At 41.0% G+C, this 27033-nt stretch overlaps 1 protein-coding gene across 4 annotated transcripts in view; it reads left to right on the top strand.

The window, feature by feature from the left end:
* PLXNB2 (plexin B2) overlaps positions 1-27033 on the top strand; it is a 251670-nt gene that overhangs the window by 81868 nt on the left and 142769 nt on the right. The gene's annotated exons all lie outside the window — the stretch shown is intronic.

Below are 27033 nucleotides of genomic sequence, written 5' to 3'. Positions count from 1 at the left end.
TTGTCCATAAACTGAACTTTTTGGGATACAACAATAAGCCTTTCCAGCAAGAGAAACACGTGTCTCCTGCCCGGCACCAAAGAAAAAGGAAATGGTGGGAGGGGAAAACAAAATTTAGGAAGAGCCAAGTTAAGGAAACAAGTGTGTTCTAGTGCTGAATATCCGACCTCATGCCAGTTTGGGAGGGGTTTTGTTTAGGTTTTTTAGTAGTTTTTTGTTTTGGTTTGGTTTTTTTTGGGGGGTGTTGTTTGTTTGGTTTGGATGCTTCTGTGTATTACATTTTATTTTCCCTTAAAAACAAATGGGGAAAGGAAGAATCAAAATACGGTTTTCCATGCATATGTGCTGCAGAACGAATAAAAGTGAAAACAGCTGAAAACAGCTATTCTAAACCAAAAATGTGCATTCTGACACTACACACTCATTTATCCACCTAAAATCATGATTTTTCGAAATGTAGGGAAAAGCATGAAATAACACAGAAATAGCCACTATTTAAGCTCATTTAGAAATGCACATCAGGCAAGATGAGTATCACTGAGGAACAAAGGTGGGTCCTGTGGGGGATGCCAGTGTAAGAAGTGGACTCACTGAAAGCAAGTAATTGCAGAGTAATTTTGCTGTGGAATTTTAAACCAATTATGTGAACAACAGAGCATATGTTCTGAAAGTAGTCAGAAGTGGTTTTTTGTGGGTATAGCTAGCATGGTTTCAGAAAGCCTCTGCCTGGCCAGGGTTAGTGCTCCCACAGCTAAGACAACATGAGTGCTTGCGTGTTTGGCTGTACATTGCTGCCTTGCTGAAAGTCAGCTTTTCTCAATCTGCCTCTCCTGTGGTAAATCTTCCAAAAAATGTAAAAAGGTGTGTCTGATAATACCTAGTGCCTCAGCTTGTTTCTATGTCTGACTGGAAAGTCTGGTGTTCAAAAAGTGCTTGATCTTATATTTTGCAATTATTAGGTGTTTTGGTAAGCTGCATCAAACTACATCAAATTTTACTGAAATTACTGCAAGTTCCACATAACAGGACTGATTAAAGGTGCTATTTCAAGAAGCCTTCACTAATCTAGTTGTTTCTTGAGCTCTGTTCTTTTGAAAGGGAGATTTGCATCCTTTTGTTTTTTAATAAAATGAGACGAGTACTAAAAATCCACTATCAGCAGTTTGGCTTGAGCACCAAGGCATGTGGCTTATTGCTCTCCAGAACATGGAGGATATTAAATGTGGATATTAATTTTGTTCTTTCCTCCATCACAAAGGAAATAGAAATGCTCACACAAAAAAAGGAAAACAGTTTACGGGATTCATCAGCATTGCCTTTCATAGTATGCAATTGGGAATTTTGATGCTCAGTGGATATGAAGTGTTTCCTAATGCTAAATGTATGTAAATAAGTATAAATCATGTTGGTTGGGTGTTTTCTGGGGTTTTTTTTTCCCTTTTACAACCGTTAAAGCACCTACATGGTAGAGCACTTGACAAGTGAAACAAAAACTCTGAGACCTCTGCTGAACTTTCTTTTGTTTCTAGGAGGTCTCAACAAACCTCCTTAATCTTTGAAGTTTTTTCTTTAAATAGGTGGCCAATGTAAGCATTTCTGCAAATTCATTTCATGTGAAGATTTTGTCTCTGAAGCTGTTCAAGTAAGCATAGCTGCAAATCCGATTCACTTGTGTGGCGCTGAACTTCACATGTAAATCATGCTTCTAGTAAGTCAGTATTGTGCTAGGAGGTGCTAATGGCTGCCATCAATCAGGGCTGGAAAAAGTTGTTCTCTTCTTCTCCCCCAGACGAAATGAGACAGCAATTAAATGCCCTTTTGTTGCGTGATAGCTGAGACAATGGAAATCAATGTCCAAAGCACAAAGCAGAATGGCAAGTCTTAAGTATAAGCTAAGCCATGTGTCCCAAGGGATTGGCATGTTGATTTGCTTACAGCTGAGAGGGTGTATGAAAGGAATAACCGGGGAGTGTAGGCAGCAGGAGCAGCAGTAATGCTCCTTGGACCGAAGCCAGAAGGGAATATTTGCTGGGAGACTTCTCACTGGGGCTGTGCTGCCATGATTTTGCCTCCATGCAACCTAAGCTCAGCTCACAGTAAAAATTTGATCTGTAGTTGGCCCTGGTATAAGATCATCATCAGAAAATGTGTAACCACGTTTATTTGTGGTATGTTTTCACACTCAAGAACGGGCAGTATCTGATCTGGTGAGAAGCCCACTAAAGTAAACTTCACCTTTCAGCACTTCTTGAAAGTGCTTCAGCTGGAAAGATGAGCTTACACTCGACCAGTGCTGTTATTGCAGGGGTTTAGATCCCTGGAATAGGAATTGCCGCGTCCTGAGAACAACAGTCCCACCCCTCTAAATACCATCACTTTGTTCCCAAGTGCTTGAGAGGTGCAAAACTTAATCTTGCATCTCTCCTAAATAAAATTGCATTGTAAGGAGTCCCAGTCTGCTCATCCATTTCTTGTAGATGCAAACAATGCCTCAAGACTCTTAAACCACAACATACTCGTTAATTAATTTTGTCCAGAGGACATGAAATCACTTAGGTGGCTGAATGTGTTTTGCTGTCTTCTTCTCTGCAGGACCTGCTCCAAAGCTCATTGTGTCAATGGGACACTTCCTTTTGACTCCAGCTCACAATTCTGCCTTGGCTTTATTGCCTTGCTGAAAGGGCCTTGAGTTACACAGCACTGCTTTGTCTCTAATCTGTGTGGGGGTTTTGTTTTTGTTGGGGGTGGGGTTTTTTCTGCTTTTGTGCAAAATTGTAACTGCATTGAGAACAACAAGCCATTGCATTTACTAATGGCAGAGCACACTGCTGTCATGCAGCTCATATGCTGTTGGCAGAGACTGTAGCTATATGATGCTTTGCAGCAGCTGGGCTCAACTGAGAGAAAGCTTTTGCAAGTTTAAGGCTTGGAAGAAATGTTACAGTTTTTTGGTTTGTTTTGGTTTGGGTTCTTTTGTGCCTGAAAAGTATTACACACAGATGACCTGAGTCACCTGAAGTAATACTAGAATTTGATCAAAAGAAAATTTATCTGCTTGGAGAGCTCTGTATTGATTTTTTTCTGTGGGGTGCTGTATCTGTTGCAGCTCTTTTGAGGGCTTGAACAAAGAAAACAAAACTACCTGTATCAAGAGGTCCACAGAAATCAACAGGCATTAGCAATGGACTCATACAAGACCTGATAGTTGGTGTTCCTTGTCCTTATTGCTCAGTGGTAAAATGCTGTCTTTTTCTTTTGTACTCATCAGGGAGACAATTCTCAAACTCATGTTCTACTGCACTCACACTCACTCCTTGGCAGCATTGACAGTTGCTGTGAGTGACACACTTCACAATCCCACTGTCCTCGTATCAATTCAGGTGTCCACCTTTGATGTTGACTCTGGTTCTAGCCATAACTTGCACCTCGTTTCTGCATTAGGTTCTCTATTAAAGTAAAGTAGAGACCTAAGGTACCAGGAGAGACTCTATTTGGGGACAGCAATCCACTGCCACATTATATACTGTTTTCTATTTAATTACTATGTCTGTAATTTTGAATAATCATAATTAGGCTTTTTTAAGCATCTCCTTCTATATTGCAAGCCTTCAGCAGTTCAATAAAGCAGAACCATTGACTTGTATTTGATGTGTCCATTACCTCCTGCAAATGCTTTGGAATACAATGGAGTAGCATGCAGACTTCAGAGCTGTCATGACAGGTATTAAGAATGTGTCAAATCCCAGTGATGACTGATAACATATCTGTCATTTGTGATGGGATTATTAGAAAGAAGAAAGCCACTAGGAGAAAGATACTCTAGAAAAGAAAGGGGTGGGGGGGGAGGGGAAGACAAAAAGAGAGAGGATTTACTGTTCTTCAGAGCTGCCTGGTTTAATTAAACCTTGTCTAGTCCATAAACAAATCTATTAACTTTCTGTATGGTTTGGCAGTTTATGCACTTCAATGCTGCTGCAGTAATTCCATGGAATTTATGCTTCTCTTTGGTGGATAGTTACACTATATAGGTATTGTGACTATGAAGAAGATTCTTGACCCACCTGTACATGGAAACAGTACAGGGTTATTTATACAGGGTTAATTATCGCAAGGGTAATTTTTTGTCTTCTAATCAAAAGTTTAACAGAATACTATGGAAAAAAGAATTCAGCAGGTAGATAAAATGTTTTCTGCGTGGAAAATTATGTAGAACCGAGAAAAGAGAACAGTCTGCCAGTGCCATTTGATTTGTGTCTTTGGTTAGCAAAAGGATTGCTTTTATTTTATTTTTTTTTAAGCCTGAATGTGTGTCTTCTGTGAGTGTAGAAAGAAGGCTGAGCTTCATGTCACTCACAAAACTGGGCTCTGCTGAATGAGTCCAGTGTGCCCAGTACATACATTTTCAGGTGTTTCAGGCTGAGCCATAAACACATCCAAGATCTACAAGCAGTTAAATATTAAGACAAAGGAAGCATCTTCTCCATCTGCCTTCGGGTGTTCAGGCAATGCCAGAACAGAGGTGATCTGAGTTTCTTGCTGTTAGGATCTGTTTGGTGCAGAAGTATCCCCAGGAGCAGCTAAAGAGTGTAGTTATCTGATATGGCCCCTACACACACAGAGATCAATTTTGAGGGGCATATTAGATGTCAGGAGAGGGGGAGACTTGAAGCTCAGTGGACTGAGTCAACTATTCCTTGCTGTCATATGCTCCCTGAAATTCCCTTACAGCAGGGATTCAGCAGCCTTTGCATAGAGACTCATCATCGTGTCCAGATTGTCCATTTATCCTTTCTGCTGATTTATCTTTAGCCTTGTACGAAAACAGACCTGGTCTTATCTCTGCCTTTTCCTCAAGCACGGCCAAGGTGTTCCTCAGCTCTTTCAGAGTCCCAGCCCATCAAGGAAGCAAAGGTAGTGGAGGTCAGTGCAGTGCCCACCAATGCCCAGGGCATTGGTACCCCTGGATTGTTGCTGGAGGGCAGCTGCTCTGTTGGGTGTTCGGCTACAAGGCCCTGGTGGCCACCCATACTGGATGCTTGGAGAGAAAAGCTGCTCTGAAGGTGAGCAAAGGACAGTCTCAGGTTTGGGAAGCAGAGATGGAGAGCAGAGAGACGTCTGTGAAGACCAAGCTGTAGCTGTTGTGTCACAAAGTGAACAATATTTGATTGATGTTTGAGTGATCATTGCTATGTGAGAGGCATTCAGTGACCTAGCCCAAAGCCAAATGCCCTCAGGTAGTTTTGGACCCCATTCCTCACAGTCACCACCAGCAAATCAGCTGACCTACACTGCCCATGTCTGCCTGGTGTCACACAGCACGGCAGGCCAAGCCCACCCTGCTCCAGACGAGCGCACTGCTCTCCCCAGTGGTGCTCACTTCCCTCTTGGGTGAAGTGACTCCCCACAGCACTGCAGGGCTGGGTGGGCAGCCAGCCTGTGCAAGCTTAGCTGTGGCAGTTGCTGTGTGGGTGCTGAGGCAGCACAGGCTGGAGCTGCAGGGTGGGCAGGGATGGTCCCACCATGTGCCCTGTGTGCCCCTGGGGAGGAGCAGGGTGCCCTGTGTGCCCCTGGGGAGGAGCAGGCACTGGGGCTGTTGCAGCACGCCCGTGGGCTCACACCCTTGCTTACCTCATGGAAACTCACTCACCTGTCCAGGCCCTCAGGAAAGACCTTCTATTTTCCCCATCTCTAAATGCACATTCACCCCACTCCAGAGGCTGGCTGAGCAAAGATTGAAGTGCAACCTGAAGGAAGGACACCAGCTTTTAAATGTGATGTATTGCAGCTTAATTAATTTCCCAAGGTAGAAGGCAGTTCTCTCAAGGTCCTCATGGCAAGCATCCCAAAACAGTGCTTGGGGAACCCAAAGCTGGTCTAGCTTAAGGGATGTTAAAGGAGCCTGATTTTTTTTTTTTTTTCTCCAGAAGCTGAACTCAGCATTTCTTCACAGTACCTTGAACTGTACATCCAGAAACCATTAATCATACTATAAAATCTTGGCTTCAACTTCCCCCTTTAATATGTGGGTGATTACCATACCGTTTGCTAACGTGTCTAGCTGGCTGGCAGCACCTTTGCTCATGCTGCTAAACTTGGTTTTGAAAGAGGAAGGACTGTGGAGAATGTTGCTGCAGTGGAGAGCCTTCCTCCACCAGTCTTGGGTTTGATTTTGGCCCCAGATAGGTGCCTCACAGATGTTGCTGTATATTGGTGATGGATGGTCTATGGTGCCTAACTTTCCTCTTCAGTGTCAGCCCCTTAGCGAGGACACTGGTGCAAACAGGGACTGCTGGCAACATTCACTGTCTTAGTTCTTTCCTTTCTTTTACCCCACAGTGCTCTCATTGTCTTTTATATGCTCCCATATTTGATAGATTTACATTCTGAATGGATTTTCTGCCCCAAGAAAGGACTACATTAAGGTGCAGATGAGCTTGGAATACTCCCTGAAGAAAGCTATTTCTTCCCTGTAGTTCCTCTCTCTTCCCTAGTTCACTAGATTTTGTCAGTTTAAGAGAAGAAGTGGAAAAACTTATCCAGGAGCTATTGAACAAGTTGAGTTGAGACTCAGTTTTTTTGTTTTTTTTTCATTTTGCTGTACATGAAGTGTCCTCAGATAACACAGAAAATTAAGAGTTTGAGGGAGTCACTGCTGAAGATCATTGAACTTTCAATAAAATTCCTTTGAGTGTCCAAGATCAACAGTGCCCTGCACGGTCTCAGTGCGCTCAGTTTCAGCTACAGCTCAGTTCTGGATTTATTTTTTTATTTAGCGGAAGGATTAGAACCATGCTTTGAAAACCAAAAAACCAAACCAAACCATGACTCCTATCCAATTTAAATACAAAAGAATATGTTTAACCTGAAAAGAAAAAAACAACTTCACGAAGAAAGACCTTTGGTAACTCTAACTCTTGAATTCATTGAACATTTGAATAAAAATTGATTTCCATGTTTGTTTGGACAAAGCAAAACTTTTCAAAAAATTAAAGATGTCAGCAGTGCTTGGTAGTTGCTGTTTGCGGGGGGGGGATCTGGAAAGCAAAATATTGCAAAATTACTTTTTGCTGATCATAAACAAGCCTAATAGGAGATCTCTGTTTTGAAAATGTGTAACTGCTGACATGAGGATTTTGGAATATTTTTAGTGCTGAGAAAGAAAAGAAACATTCATTGGAGTTTTGCTAATCTTGAACAAAAACACATGTTAAGCTGTGGTTGCTATGCTCTGAATGGTAGCATTACAGTGTGTATCAGGAAGATTTCTTTCACCTGTGAGTTTCCTCAATTGTTTCCACCTCTAAGAGTTTTATACTGTATTTAGAGGTGAGGGAATGAGAGAAAGAAAGAGAGGTTTGGTTATAAGGAAAATAATGTACTACACAAGGGTCTTTGATAAGACTTTCAAAGTGGTGTTTGCAAACTGATATGTTGCAACTAAGCTTAGGTAAAGCTAAAAATACTGTATTCATTTTAATTGGTTGGTGTACATACCATTCTGCCCATCCCATCTCAGCCCATCTGTACTTTCCAGGCCACTGGGAGCTCCCTGGTTAGCTGGTAAATGATGGAAAGTGGTTCAGTGAGCAGTTCTGCCAGCTCCCTCAGTGGATCCCTTGGGTGGATCCCATCCAGCCCCACAGACCTGTGTGTGTAAGTGGTGTAGCAGGTCACTGCCCAATCCTCCTGGATTACAGAGGCTTCATTCTACTCCCACCCCTGCCTCTGAGCTCAGGGGATTGGGTACCCAAGGAGCAGCTGATCTTACTATTAAAGACTGAAGCAAAGATGGCATTAAGTACCTCAGCCTTTTCCTCATCCTTTGTCCCTATATTTCCCCCCACTTTCAGCAAAGGATGGAGATTCTCCTTATCCCTTCTTTTGTCACTCATGTATTTATGGAAACATTTTTTATTGTTGTAGAACAGTCATAGAAAATATTTTTAATGTGCTACCTGACAGTATCTCTAGTATACAAATTTCTTTTCCTCTGACCTCTTACGCATCAAATGTATTGAGAAAACATTAATTAAATTAGAACAATGTATTTATTGTTACTTGAAGTTGCTTTTATCATGGTTGTATTCAGGTTCCCTAAAAGGAATGAAAGAGGCTGCTTAAAGATGCTCTCCGAGCACCCTGTTTAAGGGTGGCTCTTTGTTCATAACTGCCAAAAAGTATCAGCAAACTATAGAGAAAAAAATCTCTTCTTTTTAATTGTAGACCCTTGAGTCTTGATGCAAAATGGTTTGTATTAATTCACTTCCTAGTTTAGTTTAGGTTAGTTTTAGTCTGGGTCATGGGCCACCAATGTGTTATGTGCTCCTATAAATGGACTCCTTGGTAACACCTTGAAAAAACAGTAATTTGGGGTTTTTTGAAGCAGCAGGGAGCATCCAGCTACTCAGATCAATCAGTGCACCCCTTGTAAATCTTGTAATTTAAGTTCCTCATGGACTAACAGGCTTGAGCTGGCGTTCTCAGGCTCTGATCACACTCCTCTCCATCCTCTACCTTATGTCAGCATTTCTACTTTGCATGAATGCATGTGGCCAGGGGCTGGTAAGGAGAAGGGAGTGAGAGAATTTCACACATCACTAAGAGCAACACAAATGCTGTAGCAAGCTTTAAAATGGAAGGAGAATATTTAGAAGAGTGACAGAGGGATTGGTTACAGCTGGACAGGAGAGCAAATAAAAGCAATCTGCCTTTCTGCATGACATATATTCGATTAGTCTGGCACATCAGAAAACAACAATTCATAACAGAAAGGCAGGAACAGTAGGAAGCCAGGAAGAGGATGGATAAAAATTTAGCAGAGCACTTCAGAACAGGGACATTTCTGCTTTGTAGAGCTTGACCTAGTGTAACTTTCTGGAAACTGTATAGGCTAACACAAAACTATTTTTTGAGTTTAGAACAGAACAGAGAGTTGATTATGTCATGGCATGTAGCATGCCATAACAGAAGCAGGGTTTCTGAAGAGACAGAATTGGTTTTGTTAAGCCAAATTGCATCATTAGGGAAGTAAGAAGCAGTAGGGCTCCAAGCCTTTTCAGAGGGACTTGTCTCTCTGGACTCTGCATTCAAAAACTTATCCTTGGTCTTCAACTTTTCCATCTGCCTCATCATCTTTAGATGATGGCTGAATGTTTAAAAGGTATTTTGTGGCTTAAAAGTTATTTTTTACCCTGCAGTTATCTGTAAGGTCTGCCATAGAGTCAGCCATCTGTATGGTTACTTTTATTAGTGCATGTTATATATCTGGCACACAAAAAAAAGTGTTTATTCTTTTCCTTCTGGTGTGAAAGCCATTCTCAGTCAATAAGCTGTCAAGCTACCCTTTTGTCATCACTGCCTAGCTGTGTTCTTTCACATCAAGTCTCCTGAATCTTGACAGTCCAATGTGTTAAATTCTTTGACAAGAATGTTCCAGTTTGGGAGCTGAGAGCTTTGCTTGTTTTTCTTCATGAATGGAATGAAATGCTTCTTGGTGAAAATACAAGTACAGTAGAAACTGAAGAATCCAGGCTTTCTTCATAATGAGCAGAGGAAAAATGATCATTTCAGAGTATTATCCACTGCAACCCTTGAGCTCCTCACCTTGGAGAAAAGTAACTGCATTCTCCAAGTGCCTGGTTTTCTCAGCTGATAAAGAGAGGTTGGTTGGCTCCCTGTGAGAGCTATTTGCAATGCTGTTGCTGTGGAATATTAGGAAAGATGTGGTCCAGCATTTTGGTTTCAGTAATGAAACAGCTGAGCAAGGAGCTGTGTCTCTTCTCCCATGTTTCTATTTACAAATAAATAGGTACCAAAAACTGTTTAGCTTGTGCCTGCAGTTCACATGGCAAAGTTGATCTGTGAGGTCCTTTCTCCTCCCCCTACCCTGTTTTTTTTCTTCTTGGAGGCAAGCTTGGCTATAAAAAGATTGCTTCAAAGTTTGAATATTCAAACTGAAGCTGATTTTAGTGAACTACTTCAAAAATAAGCTGTTCATATCCCTTGCCTTAGAACTCTTGCACAGTAGTGCCAGGAAGCTTTACCAATACATGTAGTAAGCAGATTATTCTTCTCTAACATTAGCCTTTTCCCTGCTATGCTTGGGGAACTCAGTCCAAATTGACATTTTGAGACTATCTTATATTTCACATATTTTTTATACTCACGATAAAGCAGAAAATGGGATGCACTATTTAAGATCAAAATTATTTTGACTTCTGCCTTCCACAAATTGTATTTGGGGCTGTTGGTGGCCTTCTGAAAACTGGTTTATCCTCAAGATGGTTGCAAGCTTTGCACAGAAGGCAAGGATGGAAAAATGTTTAGGACAGTAACAATTTCTGCACCTGTAATATGTTTCAAAGAATTTTCTCCTCCAATATCAGTGCAGTTTTCCACCTATGTTTAGTCTTACACAGCACATCATACTATTTTTATATGAAAATGCATGGTATCCTGCAGCAGGCAGTAGGGAAAACTGTGCATTAGGCTAAAGCTCTGTGTCCACTCCATGAACAGCTGAGCTGCTGGAGGACATTGGTGTGGGCAGGCAGAGCTGGCCAGGCAGGACAGCTGAGCCATAGTTGTCCTCCTGTGACACGTCTGCTCCCATCCAAGGTGATGTGAGCTCCACTGGATAACTCTAATCAACTCCTGTGCCCAAGGAGAATTACAGTAACAAGAGATACTTCCTTTGATAGAGCAAATAAATGATCTTGTGGGAAAAGGCACAGGAACATAGTGGGCTTCCTCTATGAGCTGTGCTGGGCCAGTGTGGCAAGTGTTGGGGGGCAGTGGTAATACTGTACCACTCCAGCTACCCCTCGAAGAAAGAACTTGTCCAAAGCCCCACTTATATCTGAATTTCAATCCTCTAATCAGGCTGGTGCTTTTGATTTAATTCCTGCCAGCATCGTCTGGTCTTTGTCTCTCTTGTGTTGATTTAATGGTCTTGATGACAGTGTCAGTCACTCATGCACTGTATTTTCTTTTCAAATTGTATTTTCTTTTATTAGCTTGTGAATTTTCACAAGGTAAATTGATGTGCTTGGGTCTATATTGTTTATGATTTAATTTTATTCATTTTCTTTCCTAACTAAATATTCTTAGCCTTTTCAGTTGTGTTTCAAATGGAAGCTTTCCAAAGATGCATTGCATGTGTTTTATTTTAATTCATTATACATCAAGTAGTGATTTATATATATAAAATACATATATATATACACATATATATATATATAAAGCTAATATCTTTATGTATTTAGTACCAAAATGTACTTTTCGAAATAGATGGGCCTATAATACATTATTTAAAGGTCTCTGACTCATGATTGCAGGCATATTTTTTGATACAGGGTAATAGCAGAAAAAGTAAGCTTTGATCTGTGGCTTTTCACTTCTGAGAGGAAACAGTTTCCTGGACAATTTGCATACCTTCCTTCTCTCAGGCTCCTGCTGGATGCTGGATAAAGTGGGGCGTTTTGTCCACTCTGCCCAAGTGCATCCTCCAGTGCAGCAGCTGGTGGGGGGCAGCCTCCTGGCTCTGCCCCGGGTCTGGCAGGGCTGATGGGTGGGTACCTGTCCAGCCTTCTCCTTGAAAGTCTCATTTAGCAGTTGGCTGGAGCAAGTGGAAAAGTCCTTCCAAAAACTCTCACTGATTCACTTGCAAAATTGTATTTTGCACTTCAGCAGAGCAAAAAGGGATCTATATTCCTGTATTTCAGACCAATCTGACTTGCTCATCCTTCTTTATCAGGTGGTGCAGCTTCTCCTATGCTGGTGCTCCAAGCCAGCCGGCTTGTTTTCCTGGAGGCACAGGGCAGTGATTCTGAACTTGCTCAGTGCTTCCTACTCTTGAAATGCTGCTGTCCTTTGATCTTCTTTCCCCAGGCTTGGCAAACAGCCCCGCCATCAGTGGAGGATCGGTGTGAGGTGTCCTTCAGAGCTATAAATCCGGCTAATTTGTTGAAAGGGAGGCTTCTGAGCACTGGCCATTGTTTCACCTTTCCTGCCTTGCTACCCAGTGAGCCTTGTATGGCCCTTCCATGGCTTCCTTTTAAAGTGTGTTTGGGCAAGCAACAAAACAAAACAGAACAATATACAATGGTTGGAGGTGTTTGGTTTGTTAAAAAAAAAAAAAAAGAGAGAGAGACAAATGTTTCTTTAGTTCAGCCTACAGCACTGTAATTGGTTTTTTTCTCTCTCAAAACATATCTACATTTATATGGTAGGAAGATAGCACTTTATTTTAATGCCCTGCCCTGCCCTACCTCAAAATCCAAATCTGTTTTGTCATTGTACCACGTTGCCTTTTGCCCATAGTTTCCAAATACCACCCAGGCATTTAAAACCAGAAATGATCACAGTATAGAAACAACAAAGTGTCTTGCTTAATTCATTTGCATGTATTATCCGTGAGAAGGTATCTCCAAATGCTACATGTTGTAGTTGCTTGTCTAGGTGGTTCTATTTTAATCCTCTCCTGCAAGAGGGAAGTTCCATGATCGTGGCCAACCATAAAGTTCTCTCTTCTTTATGCATGGACTTCTTCCAGTTTAAACCACACATACGTGGTGTCTAACTCCCTTTGAAGATGATGGAAAAGATTTTTGCTCTTGTAAATACTCATTATATGGCCTAAGCACACATTGTGCTGGCTCACAGATAAGTTTGCAACAGTTAAGATTCATGCAGCTTTTTGAAACTTGGCTTTGGCTATGTTTCTGTTGTAAACAAATGACTACGTTCAGTATTTCAAATATGTGTCCTCTGGACCCTGACACCACACAAGATCATGTCTTCTGATATTAATATATGGATTCCAGCATGACTAGTGCTTCCACAGTTTTTGTTTCTCTTGAATTCCTCAACATGAGGTTTGCCATTACTGTCTCCTCTGCCCCTAATCCCATGGAAAAATTTCAGCTTGGTCTTGGAAGGTGGAAATACTTGCAGATGACTCCAAATTGGCAATAAGGAGGAAAGGTTTTATGTAAATAAAACAAAACAACCTAAAAAAATCCCATGCTAGACACTGAGATTTTACCCTGGCAAAATCCTCTTGACTTTACAGGCCATTGGTTTGAATAAAAATTAGTAAAAATTTGATGGGGGACAGTATAGATATGGCTGCCAACTGATTCCCATGTTGCTCATTCTACACACGGCTGTATTTTCACATATTCTTTGTTTTATCTCCCTAAGACAGTAGTTTGTAATTCAGACAGTGAAGAGGCAGTTTATTTGAGGACCGCAGTATTAAAAATACTGCTTCTTTTTTGGCAAACTAGAAACATCCCTCTGTGTTTTTAAGAAAGATGGGCTGGATATTTTTGGATGCTCACTAATTCAGTTCAGCTGTCGTTGTTTTGTTCGCTTGGATATGGAAAGTGAGAGCAAAGGAGAATATATAGAATTACATGAAAAGCAATTCTTTATAGAGCTGCAGACCACCTTGTTTATATCTTCTCCATATATCAAGAAATCAATAATTTACTGTGTCTTTTAATTTGTAATTCAAAATATGTATTCTTGTAGTGAGCAGTCCAATTCAGTTTTATCAAAGTCGTCATCTAAGTGTAGTATTCTCTTGTATCTTCAGTGTCTGTTTATCTTTGATGTGTTTATTTGTTTACTTGCACAGCAAAAGGTAAGGAAGCTTTTGAAAAGAAAAAAAATAATGAAAAAAAGAATGGTAGCAAGGCTTGTGTAAAATATTGCTGTAGAAACTCCCCTGAGGGATCGTACCCCAAATCCTGAGGAGCTGCACACTACCAGAAGTAAAAGCACATTATGATGAGCTGATGGATGGGTTTCCATGTACAGGAAAAGAAAATGTGGATTGTGGTAGGACAGGCTGGGGCTACTTTTCATCATTACCCAGAGGCAGCTGCTCAGTTTGCTTCATCCAGTAAGGAGTCGAGGCAGAAAGAGACAGGATACCGGCCTTGTGCACAGTTATAAAAGGATGGAATATGGTGCAGGAGGAGAAAAGGAAAAATGGAAGTCAGGGTAGCAAACAAAAGGCAGAAGGATAAAAATCTCTTGAGTTAGTGAGAAGCTACTGAAAATCTTTACGCCTCTAAGGATAAGTGGATACAATTTTCCCTGAGCTTTTTTCTTTCTGGTGGTGCTCAGCATTTCACATCATATATCTTTCCTTGTTACAAGTGAATGAGAGAAGTTACTTGCCTTGTGAGAGAACTCTTTTTTTTTCCAGCCCAAGAGAGGGCTGATTACTCAAGGAAAGGCTCTTAAACCCCCAGTAAATCTTAGGAACCTAACAGATAGTCTCAATATATTTAATGTTTTAAGCAATGTATTTAATGTTTTAAGCTTTCCTTTAAGATGACATGTTTCTACTGCTCCTTTAACATTAACAAGAGAGATACTTTGTTGCATCTGTTAGCAGTCAGCAGCTTAACAATGGCATTCAAAAATGGTACCAAAATGTTGGGGGTTGCGTGCTTATGGACACCCTGAGATTCTTGGCAGGTCAGGATTATTTTAATTGATGTAATGAGGTAAACTTACTGTACAAACGAGAGAGACTGTTTTCAGGTTGAGGTTTGTTTGCCAGTAGTAAAAGCAAAATTGCAGCATGTTATACAGCCTTGCCTAGAAGTTTGGAGTTGATAAGCTTGTGCAATACAATGGTTCAGAATTCAGGTGTGCTCTTGCCTCCTACTTCCTTAAACCTGCTGCTTCCCTCTGAGCATCTGGAGCAGCTGGAAAAGTTAGGGCACAGACTGGGGACTTGTCTCTCTGTGGGTTACATGTATTAGGTACAAAGGAATCTGGGCTAAATATGTTCATGAGTTTACAGTGCATTCAGGATGTCTCAGATGGAGAAGGAAGTTAGGAGGATCAAAATGCTTTCTTTAAAATTTGGAGCCTGAGCTGACTTTTGAAGCTACAAGAGTAAGTGCTTTTCTGCATGATTAGTTTAGGCTGTGGCAGCACAGTTGTGGATGATAAATACAACTGGCATAACCTGCTGGTTGTGCTTCTGGGGTGTTGATTTTGAATACAGTTCTGTCTGTCAAGGGGAATGTGTGGGTGAAGCTTCCTGTGGGTGGCTGCAACTCTGAACATTTGCTCCATAGCTCCAAAATTGGAGCATAGCTGAGAGGCAGGAGGACTTCTAGGCATCTGTGGGATCCTGCCTGCTTTTAAAATGTATTTCTAAGGCTGTTAATGCACATAAATCATGTAGCCTGTCAGGGACATCTGGGTTTGTTTTAAACTTGCTAGGTATGATATAATGTTGGTGTAGAGTCAACAATCTCTCTGGAGCATTGGAGTGGAGAGGACTCTCAAGCCTTGAGCAGGACAGCCCTTGTTGGGGAAATGAAACCTACTTCAGTGCCAAATTAATATATTTTGGATCAACTGCATAGATGTAAAAAAAAAAAATAAAAAAATCTATGCATATAGGAGGCATCTGGCTGGTCAGAAAGGGGCACTGCAGCCAGTGCTGTGTGGGCAGGGACAAGCAGGGTCAGTGGGGTCTCTGTGTGAGCCACTCCCCAGACTAAGCCTCAGATCAGGGACAATCCTGGCTGCCCTTGGCTCCTCTCCAGTGTCAGGGAACATGGAGGGAGAGATGGGGAGAGGAGCCCAGCTGTGAGTGGGAGCAGAGGAACAGCCTGGGTGGACAGCATCTAGTGTCAGGGACCACCTCCAGCTGGGATGGGACTTCGTGGTTTTCTGGGCTGCTTGACTCCTCCTTGCAACCTCCTCCTGCCGGATGTTGTTACTCTGGCTGCTTTCTGTATCCCAGCCCTGCTCCCTCCAAACTCTTATCTCTTTTTTATTTTCCTCTCTCTGATCATGGTCTAGCTATCCCCCACTCCAGGGCTTAAGGCGTTTGCTGCCCTCGTGTAAAGTTTGCTCTTCTTGTTCTGCAGTCCCCTTCTCTCCCGTTAAGTAACCACACCTGTGAGGATGTAAACAAAGCCTTACATCAGTTTTTATATGCAGTGATCAGCCTAGTGTTAATAATTTGCTGTGGCCCTTGTCAGCTTCAGGACTGCATCAATTGAAGTGGGAGGCTGGGTCTGTTGGGTAGGTTTATTTTGAAGCTGGTTATATTTAAACTAGATGAAAGGGCAAGACATGGTTAAAAACAACTTTTAGTCACTGGCTCAAAAAACATTAAAAAAGTATATACACAGGAATAATTTGAAAGGAATAATTTGAAAGGTGTCTCAGGTAATATTAAGATGTATATATCTGCTAACTGCCTGGGCAAATTAGAGAATTAATTGAAAGGGAATGTTAGCTCATTAGCTGAGCAAGCTAATGTCAAAAAAACCTGAAGCTTTCTTTTAAGACTTACAGTGATTTCTTCCCCCAGAATAGCATACTAATGAAATGATGCTTTGGAAGGCAGCCTTGGAATGCAGACAAGTATTCTGATAAATTATCAGCTTCCAAGTTTCCATATATTTTTAACTGCATTCTGAGGTTAAATTTTAAGCCACGAAGTGAGGTTCCTTCTGCCACCCTATCCTTCCACATTAGAGATTAAACATCATACTTTAAAACACATTTTTGGATATGAAAAAGACCTTGACTGTAAAAGCACTGTGAGCAGTCCTTAAATATGTGAAGTGTTTATATATTTTCATATCTTCTATAATATTACTAAAATTTACTTGGTGAATCCAAATGTTTGTGGATCAAAATGAGTACTCAAAACTACTCAGAAGAGAAAGGGCGCCTTTGAATATATACTTCGTATGGGAAAGGTGGATATCTCTTAGCATTTCAGTACTGAAGCTATCACACTGTGTGAGAGGGAGGAGAGCCGGGACTTTGTTAAGCATTCAAAAGACTGAGCCCTGAGTAGCAAAAAAGAGCCACCTTTCGGAAAAGAAAATGTCCTGAATCAGTGTTACTCTATTTGTTTCTGTTTTGGGGACTTTGTGAATCATTTACCATCTCCTCTGAAAACCACAGAATTCCTCCACTAGAGAAGGAGGAAGGCTTTGAAAGAATCAAAAAGTCCTTGACGTTCTTGTGATCCCACTAATCTTGAGGCTGAGAATTTGGTGTTGCTGTAAACCTGAAAGTCAAATGATTGTTCCAAATTTACTTGGATTTAAAACAGTAATCTGAATTCATGTCCAACTCATATTGAATGCATACAATGAAACTTAGCTCTTTTTAATAATTATTTGGGCTTTGCTGGGAAGTAGAATCCTCTAAAGCACAGTGCTGCAATTCAGTGTCCTAAACCTGCTCTCAGGTGTCCTAATTCTAAGCTGTAGTTTGTCATCCAAGGATTGATAGAAACTTCCTGCAACTGCTGATGCAAAAAGTAAGAACAAATTATTTCTAACAGTACTTGAAAGAGAAATGTGTAATGATAGACTTCAAAGCCAGCCTCATGACATCTTTTTATTTTTTGTTTTGTAAAATAGTATCATATTTCTGAAAGTAGAAATAGTATTAAATATATTTCAGAATTAACGTGCTGTGGTTTGATCATCACAGGTCGACTATAAATGTGCAGCTTCCTTGAGCTATAAACCACAGGCTATGTAAGTGTTTTGGAATAAAATATTTATGCATTTAGCGTTCAGCAGTGTTGCTAATTTAGACTAGTCACTGGAAAACGATGTTCTCTTTATTGCATATTATTAAAACATAAGTGCTGCCATTTGACTTTATAAACACTAATAAAAAAAATGGTGGGTGTAAATTATTTCTTACTGTTTTTAAAGAAATACACCAAAATACCTGTCAGTATTTTCTAGTATGTGCAGCCCTGTGTGCAAATTCACTTTTATTTAAAGGGAGATTACCCTGAAATTAAACTTCCGACACTGAAAGGGGTAACTGGAAAAGAAAGCCTTATATTGCTTCTTCACAAAACAACTTGAAAGACGAAGAAAGTGTGTGGAGGAGGTGGGGGAGGGCATTTCCTGGGTTTAGTTTTGGTTTTTAGGAATTTGGAAAAGCAAAGATTTGAAAAAGAGAAGGTAAAAAAATAATCTTTTGTCCAAGGTTAATATGCTAGGTTTTTGTTCGTCAGCTATGTATTTGAACAGTACCTGCATATTGCATATTTTTAAAATGAAGTGCATAATATCTTTATTTGAGTATCCCTTGAGAGAGGACACCTTTTCACTTTTCAAAAATATTGTGATTTTATGCAGCATCTCAATGCATTACTTATGCCATTTGAGTGTCTTATTAATGCCCTTGGGGAATGGGGAGCTTTGTCCCTAAAACTCACTAACTGTGAGCTCTCAGTATCAATCTTCTCTGTTTTCCACAGTTGCTTTGCATCTCAGTTCTACCAGGGGATTTGTGGCTAGTTTTTGCCTATGCAAACCCATAGTTCTCCTCTCTGCTGCTTTAACAATACTGAATGGCTGAGAGAATATTTTCCTGTCAACTCCTTTGCTGATCAGTGAGGGAGATGCTGTGTTTCTTACAAGAGAGAAGATACAAAATCTGAGTCCTTTCCAAAGAGAATTTAATGTCTGAAAGTTTCTTGACCAGATATTATTGGCATGATGGATGATAGTCCCTCCAATGCACAGAGGGGTAAGCTGCCTTCATTACTTACAGGCATTCATTAAAGTAAGCAGAAAAGTCTTGTTGATCTTTCAGATTCACCTTTGAGGAATTAGAAGAGTCTATTGTACTAGATCAGAGTCCAGAAATATTTAGATTTTTTTATGAGAATGTATTATCAAAATATGGTAACATTGTAAAATAGAATATTATTGCCAAGATGAACAGCCTTTATCAAACTATACTTTCTTCATCAAGATATGATGTTTTTTTCTTTAATTTTATGGATGACAAAGAAAATATTTAGCTACCAAGACACATAGGTTAGTCAGGAGTAAATATTCCAGTTAAATAATTTTATACCTATAGTCCTCACTATCTCACAGGCTGAAGAGCTGTAAATTGCTTTATCCAGATTAGAGTGACCCTTGCCAATTTGGGTGCAACCAAAAACTCCATGCATATTATTTGTGGAGCAGTCCATCTGTGAGCGTTGAGAGGTGGGAGACAAGCAAAAGTATTTTGTCTTCCACCTTTCTGCCGGCACACAACACACCAGGAAAAAAATAGAAATGTTTTGCCTGCAAGAGAAATGAGCCTCACTTTCTTGGAGTAACGTCTAATAGCTAGATTTGTAGATGCCAACTAACTCTTTAGAAGAACCCTTTTCAGTAAAATATACAGGGAGTGGGGTGGGTGAGTGTCAGAAGAGAGACTGTCAGAAGACTGAAGCAAATTTTGTAGAATGCACATATCTTCTATCCTGGTCCCTTCTGAATTTCTTAGCAAGATCCCTCATATTTTGTGGAAGTAAATAAAATAAACTGATAGGTAAACAATCCTCTAAATAGATAATCTGTTCTGTTGGCATGTAATGTAGATACAGCATAGCAGGTGTGACTGGGAAGGAAAGGGAGTGGGAAGTGGAGGCATTAATTTAATTAATCGACTTAAGTCTATCCTTTCTGGCTGAAATTATCTTCCATATATTTTTTTCATTTTCACATACTGATGTGGGGTTTTCTAAGTTGATGTTCATACGCATCTCATCATTTTACTATTCAAGTGCCTCTTGTTGAAAACCTTCACTCCCCTTCTGCCTGTTTTCTGTCTTTATGCTCTTGTCTTTGAAGTCACATATCCTGCCAGATAGCATGTTGTTATAAACCAGCCACATTGTCCTCATTCTTCTCAGAGAGGGGATATTGAAATTTTCCAGCCAGGGATGCTCTCTTTTATTTTCCTGTAGTGGGAAATTACAACTCCTGCAGATGCAGGTTGTCTCAAGGGCAAGGACATGAAGGCACCAGGTCAAAACAACAGGACCAGCTATGCTTGTTCACATCTCTTCAAACACTGGGTGAAACACGTGGCCCCTCAGTGCTCTTGAGTCGCCTGGGAGGAGCCTTGCATCACATTAATTGATCCCCCATTTCATTTGGCAGTCATTCTTGCTGGAGAATGACCATACTTTCTCAGTCAACACAGCATTATGAATTGATAATGTTCAAATGGGTATGTTCCAAGTCAAGTTAAGCACGTTTAATGCTTAATACCAAAGGTTGTAAAATGCCTTACCAGCAAAAATGTGCTGAAGTCCTTTTCTATACAAGGCAGTGCTGCTCTCTGAATTGTGCTGAACATGCTACCATGTAAATGGTGCTATAGATCATTACATGGTCAGACCCTGTAGGGTATCCAGGACCCTGGCCAGCCTTGGGCAAGGCTGCAGTCAGAACTCCCTGGTTTCTGGAATGAGGACCTTGTGGGGCAGAAGGGAAGGTAGGACAGTCCACATGGGTGTAAAACACACAATACCTGCCCATCTTCAGAGTAGACCTGGTGTGTGGATATCTGCTAACCATATCTCAAGTTTGTTTGAGCTGCTTGTTAGAAGCTGCTTTCACTTGTCGGTGGCTTTTAAACTTCTGTTTTCACTGGAGCACACAGTGTGAAGGTGACCTTCACACTCTTCTGTTTTGGTTTTTTTTTTTTTTTGTAGTTAGCAGGAATTCCTCCCATTTCTACATCTGCAACTGGAAATGTGCATGACCAGCTGCATTCTCCTTATCCTGCTCGGTGTGCTCATGCCATGGTGCTTTCACCCCTCTGCCTGCTGAGCACACAAAAACTGAAGCTTCAAGAGCAATTTGGACATCTCTCAGGCATAAAGCCAGTAGATAAACACATTATTGGTATATTTCCTACCATTTAACATGGGAATCCCCACTCCCCCACCCTTCCATAACTAGTTCTGCCACTAATTCCTTAAAGAATGTGGTGGATGGTAACCACTGCTGGAAGAAACCATTTAATCTAATCATGATTAATAGTAGAAGAGAACATAGGATACATTTTACTTACAGGTTGAAAAGCAAAATATACCTTGGTATTTAAACTACATCTTCTTTTGGTCAACAGAACAATCTCTTTTTGAAACAGCAGTATGAAACATTGCAGACATTCATCTAAAAAGGTTTTATTTTCCTCCAGACTACTCTTCTTTGTATGTATTACCTTTTCTGTTTTAAAACTCAGATTTTCTCAGCAGAAAGGTGCTGCATTGAAGGTCTTTAGCTGAAAGTATATGTCCTACTTGTTAGTTCCATTAAAATATTTAGGTGGCAATGGGTTTATGATTAGATTTCAAATTACATTAATCATTCACCAAGTCCAGAATGCAAGCTGATCTGTATTTTTGTTGAGAGCTTGTATAGCTACTGAAAAGTACTTTCCCAGGCAGTTTTTAACAGCAAAAGCCTGTGTAGCATAGTGTCTGTATCTCATAGGAGGTTAGTTTTGCTTGAGGACAAAAGAGTTAGTTTTGTGTTTTTAAAAAGGTAGAGTCAATCAAGTATGTCTCCTGATAAATGAGTGTGTCTTATATGTTTTAGATCTTGCATGTCTTGTATCTTAAAATGGAATTGGGTATATTCTGGTTGTGTGGCTTTTTTGAGGTTTGTTGGGGTTTTTTCCTTCTCTCTAATGGGAGCAATATTCTGTTTCTACAAATGTCCAGTTGAACAGATTTTGTGCCAGAGAACCATGGAAAATGAAAATCACGAAGTAAAGAGCTACCCTCTAATCAGAGCAGCTATGCAATGCGTGGGTGGGGGATCCATGTCTCCTCCTCGGTGCAAGGAGAGAATGGAATCCAATGGGAAATCTCAGCCACCCATGAAATTGCAAAACCTCTGGCTGCATCCTGCGTTTCCTCATTCCACCTCTTGAATCAACTTGTGACCTTGCCTCTGTAGAGCTGCTACTCACTCACTGTGCCTACAGCCTGCAAAGTCCCACTGGAGCAGAGGGCTGTCCTTGCTGTCCTCGCTGGGACACACCAGATTGCCCAGGGAAGTCACTCATGTTACCAACATACAGTCCTCTCGTTCAGCTGTCCATCTGTGTGTCATTAGTGCTGTGGTTTTACTGGAAAGAAAGGAAAAGGCTGAAGATGCTGTATGTCACATACTTTCTAGGTCCCTAATTCTCCCTTGGCAAATTTTGGTTTTGGTTTTTTTTTGTGGTGGTGGGTTTTTCTTCATTTGTAAAGTAAATTGTGTTTGCTGATGGTCCAATGTGATCTGCAAGAGTTTTGCTTGTATTATGCACAAGAGTAGAAAAGGAGCTTTATTTTAGGAGTAGATCCTCACTGTTGGTTAGGTTAAAGCATTTCTGCTCACAGAATAACTGTGGATTTGATTTGTTCCTTTTCAACCACACTGAGAGACTTGAATCAGTGATGAAATCTATACATTTGAACAATACTATTTTGTCTCAGTCTGTAAAATAGGCTTTTGGTAGCTTTCAACTTTTAAATAAAGCTTTTAATTTTACTTCTGCTAGGCAATAAAACTTGGCAGAGGAATGTGAGGTAATTGCATGGATGGGTTGATTTGGAGCTAGATAATTTCATGGTTTGTTCACTTGGTTAGAGTAGGAGAGACAAGGCTGAGAAAAACAAAAAGAAGGTATCTTAAAATGCAAGTTTTGAATTTCTTGCCTAATCGTGGCTGGCATAGAGATACATAATTTGAACTTCAATAATTTGACTGCAGTTGTGTAGACAGTTCCATTTCGGAAGATATTTTTGATTGATTGGTCTTTTCTGACTTCTCCTGGTGTCTTTCTGATGCAGCTTTATTTGGAAGGTCATTGTTTTCATTTTGGGCATTCCCCTCTGTAAAAATAGTCTGGCAAGTAATAACCACGAAAACAGCTTCTTTTGAAAACCCTCCCACTTAAGCTGTTAAGAACTCGAGTAATATTGTTTATCACTTATATGAAACACAAAATGGAAATGACATTTTTTTTATACAAGGATTTTTGCAAGGGGTTATTTTTTAAAGAGTTTGCTGGGATCTCTGCAGAAAAAATAAACCTGCCATCATTTTTAACTCGGGCAATAAAGGTTCAGATTTTACTTGGTGAGAAACTTGTTTGTTTTGATTTATTCTGAGGATAAAAATTCAGTCTGAGAAACCTCATAGTTTCCTATTTGAAAGAGGCTTGGGTTGGAATAAGGTCTTCTGGGTGATGCCTAGAAATTGCAGTGTAGCTGTCACAGGAGGATAATCTAATCGTGACTTCCACCAGCTACATAGCATTGCTCTGACATAATTCAGAGACCTTTATGGGTGAAATTAACTTGAAAAGAGCATTGGGATGCTGTCATCTTATTGCAAAGGTTCCAATACCTTCTCAGTGATTTCTCATGGGCGGCTCCTCACAGCACAGACAACAAACTCCAACTCTCCTCAGCCCAGCTAACCCACTCTTTTGTAGCACTCATCTTCCTATTGGACACAGCTGTGGCCTATTAAGGGCAGGCCTGTTCCTAATCTTTGGTGATTAGCACAGCTGCAACTCCTCAAGGGTGAGATTACGTTCTGCACTATTTTCTTACATTCTATCCCGCCACATCAGGACTCTCCAGGGCCAGCCCCATGGTGTGGCAGGCTGTGCCAGTGCGAGATGCAGGCACTGTTCCTGCACGGAGTGCTCGCCCCGAGGGATGGGAGCGACAGGGCAGGAGCCAAGCAAGGGCAGCAGCAGCACACAGGGAGTCCGAAACTGCAGGAACCTGCCTTGCTTTTGGGCAGCTCATGCTCCTAATGCTCAAAAATAGCTGGCACAAATGGCATTTAAATTAGCTGGATTTGCTCCCATGTTACACATGGGATGTCTGAATGGCAGGCTGGTGCCAGCACTGTGTTTTCCTCATTTTACAATTCAGAGCAGAATTTTGGAGCTCTTTGATCAGTGGTATAGCAGGGCAGAATTGGTACTCCTGTTACGACAGTTTAATTGTTTTTAATGGTTCTTTGTGGCCTTATGTAATATTACAAAGCACATCCTTCCCTCAAACTTCTTTCCTGTGCTGCCTTGTCATCCAAACTGTGTTAGGAATTTTTTTTTTAATTTTAAATTTTTAAAAATTACAGGGACTTTTGAGTTCTTCTGGCTGTCTGTGATAATAATCATTCCATTTCAGCACAGAGGAAAAGATGTGACTCTGTCAGTTTTCCAAACATCATGTAATAACTCATTTGTCTGACTGAGGAAATGTTGAGTACTCCCATGACTGAATGAAAAGTCAATAAGTTAATTCCTTAAGTAAGACAGGTTTAGGTATTTTTCTTCTTTAGAAAAGAAGTGCACTACCTACATTTAACCTCCAGCCATGGGCTGAATTCCATTGTAATGAAGTGAAACTGTTCAGATCCAGTTTTACCTGTTTTTCAACTTCCTAATTCACTTTTCTTTTACTTGTAATCTGCTTTTCATGCTTTACTCTTGCCCAGAACATGGTAGCACATAAGCAAATACATCCTCTTAGCAAAGAAACACCAAAACAACACAAAAACTACTGCACATAGTCTGTAGTTGTTTTTTTTAGCACAAATTTAGTGTCCTGAACTTTGCTGCGGGATCCTTCTCCTCTAGTAGTCCACCCACTTCAGCTCTGTTTAGACTTAAAATTACATACAAAATATTACTGGTCAACCACTCTGTTACCAAAATAGTTGAGATCAGCTGGAAAACTGTGACTGCGGGATACTCAGATTGGCATTCTTGACAGTTGTGTCACTTGTTTATATTTCTTCCTGTTGTTGGTTTTTCAGACCCTGGGGCTGGAGGTGTTCAAGTCACCAAGATGCATGTCTTAAAATGAAGTTTTCTGAGAGTGTGTCTGTCCATCCATGTGTACATGCATGTATTTCAGGTTGCCAGCACCAGGATGTTATGGCTGCTGTGGCATTAGTTGCTATATAATTGCTAGTATTTCTTTAGGCTTGCTGCAATATTTCTTTAACGCAGTCCTTTGGCACTCATCCTTCCAAGCTCTGCAAAACAGTCCCACCTCCTCTTCTGTACTGCAGCACAAGCTGTAAGGACAGGTTTTCTACTTAGGAATAGCAAAACCATATAACCCACACTGGGATGCAGAGCTAAAGGGAGAGAAAGGCAGTTCTTAAGTCAAAGCTCTGGGCCCTGCTGAGTGTAGGAGTACAAGTAATTTTCATTTATTATTCATGTTGTTTGAGCTTTAGTTTTACATCAAACCTTGTTGATAAGAAATTTTGAATATGTGCACTTGTAAGTTAGTTAGGAAGTTTGTTATCCTCCTGAATAGATGGCAGCTAAGAGAGTGTCTTGCCTGGCTGAACTGATTCTTTAGGAATACTTTTCCCATCCATGATGCCAAAAATTGGTCTCCCAGACGATGTCATTGTTATCTGCCCACAGACAGCAATAATAGCAGGCAATCTTCTTGGGCTGCTGGCAGGGCATCTACAATGTATTTGTCTGAGCAGACAGGTCATCCATAAGTGTCTTTTGAGTGGCTCAAAATGTGTCATATGTGGGGGAGTGAGAGCAGAGAGGTGCTTTCTCACACCCCCACTCCCTGCTGTTTGGATCACACTGGTGACCTGAAAAGGACTCCCTCCCATCCTGCTCCCAATTCTTGGGACCACCCAGGACCCTCCACCTACTCCCTTCACCATCATGTCCTCAGCATGAGGAGTGAGTGTGGATGCCCCAGTTGTGGTGCGTGACCTCCTTGCTGGAGACCTTTACATCTCCTAATGTCAGGACCTGTCCAAAATATTCTTATGTGCTTCTCCTGCTCCCTCAGCCCACGTGCTCTGAGAGTGCTTTTGTTCACTCATCCTTCAGTGTGTCTCAGGATCAGCTCTGCAGAGTGAGCACTGTGAGCTGCCTGGCATGCCAAGGCGTGAGCATGCCCTTTAAGAAATGCATATAATATCCGTGTGTGCTTGACAGTGCCAAACACTTCAGTCTCTTTTGCTGTTTTCCCTCCACATCAATTCTAAACAAATCGTTTGCTTGACACAAAAAATGATGAAGTTAGCTTGAAGCCTGACTTGGAGCCAAAGTATATGTGCCATCCATGTCTGGTACCAGTGGGGCACATCAGCTGATGCCTGACTGATTCCAAAACCTACAGCTTGAATAGTGGTGGCACCACCATTGGTGCCCCAGTCTGAGCTCCTGGCTGCTGTACCCAAACCTAGAATTTTTCTCTTTCCACCATATCCACGTAGCCACTCCCTTGGCCCATTTACGGCCTGAATCATACTTGGTTGGTCTCAGCTCCTAGGTGAAGTAATAGATAAGGAATATTAAAAGTATGTAAGTTTTTCCTCCTGGCAGACAGGCTCTCGTGCCCACTTGGCCACCAGTTACCCAGCACAGTCATACCTGCCTTTTTTAAGCTCCAACTGTGATAGCACATGGACTGTTCCACATTTTATAACCTGCTGCAGGCTGAGTCAGCTGAGGGATCCTGGCCAGTAGCAGAGTACTGCTCAAGTTTATGCTGTAGCTGCCATTACCACAACACATAGGAACCCCATAGACAGGCTCAGGAACCCGTGGGAAACCACAGGACTCCCCTAGATACATCCAGCTTTACTCTAGCATTATTTACAAACTTGCCCTTTATGCAAAAAAAGAAGTGGGATGGTGTGGTAATGCTGAGTCCATAGACACATGTGGGGCAAGAAAGTCGAGTTCAGCCTGCAGCACAGGTGGTTTTCATTGGCATTACTGTACTTGTGTATTTGCATCATATGACTGCAGGATTTGGAATGTGCCTGCCTACAGACAGGGCTTCTCATTTGCTAATTGCCTGCTCTCCATGCTTTAGACCAGAAATGTGTGCAAAGAGTTTTGGGAGGCAGAGACAGCCTACTACAGGTGGGTCTTTGTGCTTGTTACATTGTCTGGAAGAGAGCTCCTTTGGATGTTATGTTGAAATTTGGAACTGTAAGCAGAGGGGGAGATGAGAAATTTATTTCTTTTTCCTTGCTGCATTCCTTTCTCTTTTCTGACATCTCTCTACACCCTGGATTTCCACCTTTTTTGGGTTTGAGTGTTCCTGCTATCCTGCTTTTCTTGTGTTCTATTTCACTTACAAATTTTTTTTCTCAAGCATTTTCTTCCGTCTATATCATTTAACAAAAATAATTGTTGTGG

The sequence above is a fragment of the Molothrus ater genome, chromosome 5 (assembly GCF_012460135.2).
Source record: "Molothrus ater isolate BHLD 08-10-18 breed brown headed cowbird chromosome 5, BPBGC_Mater_1.1, whole genome shotgun sequence".
NCBI classification, from domain to species: Eukaryota; Metazoa; Chordata; class Aves; order Passeriformes; family Icteridae; genus Molothrus; species Molothrus ater.
This window is presented reverse-complemented; position numbering and strand designations above follow the sequence as displayed.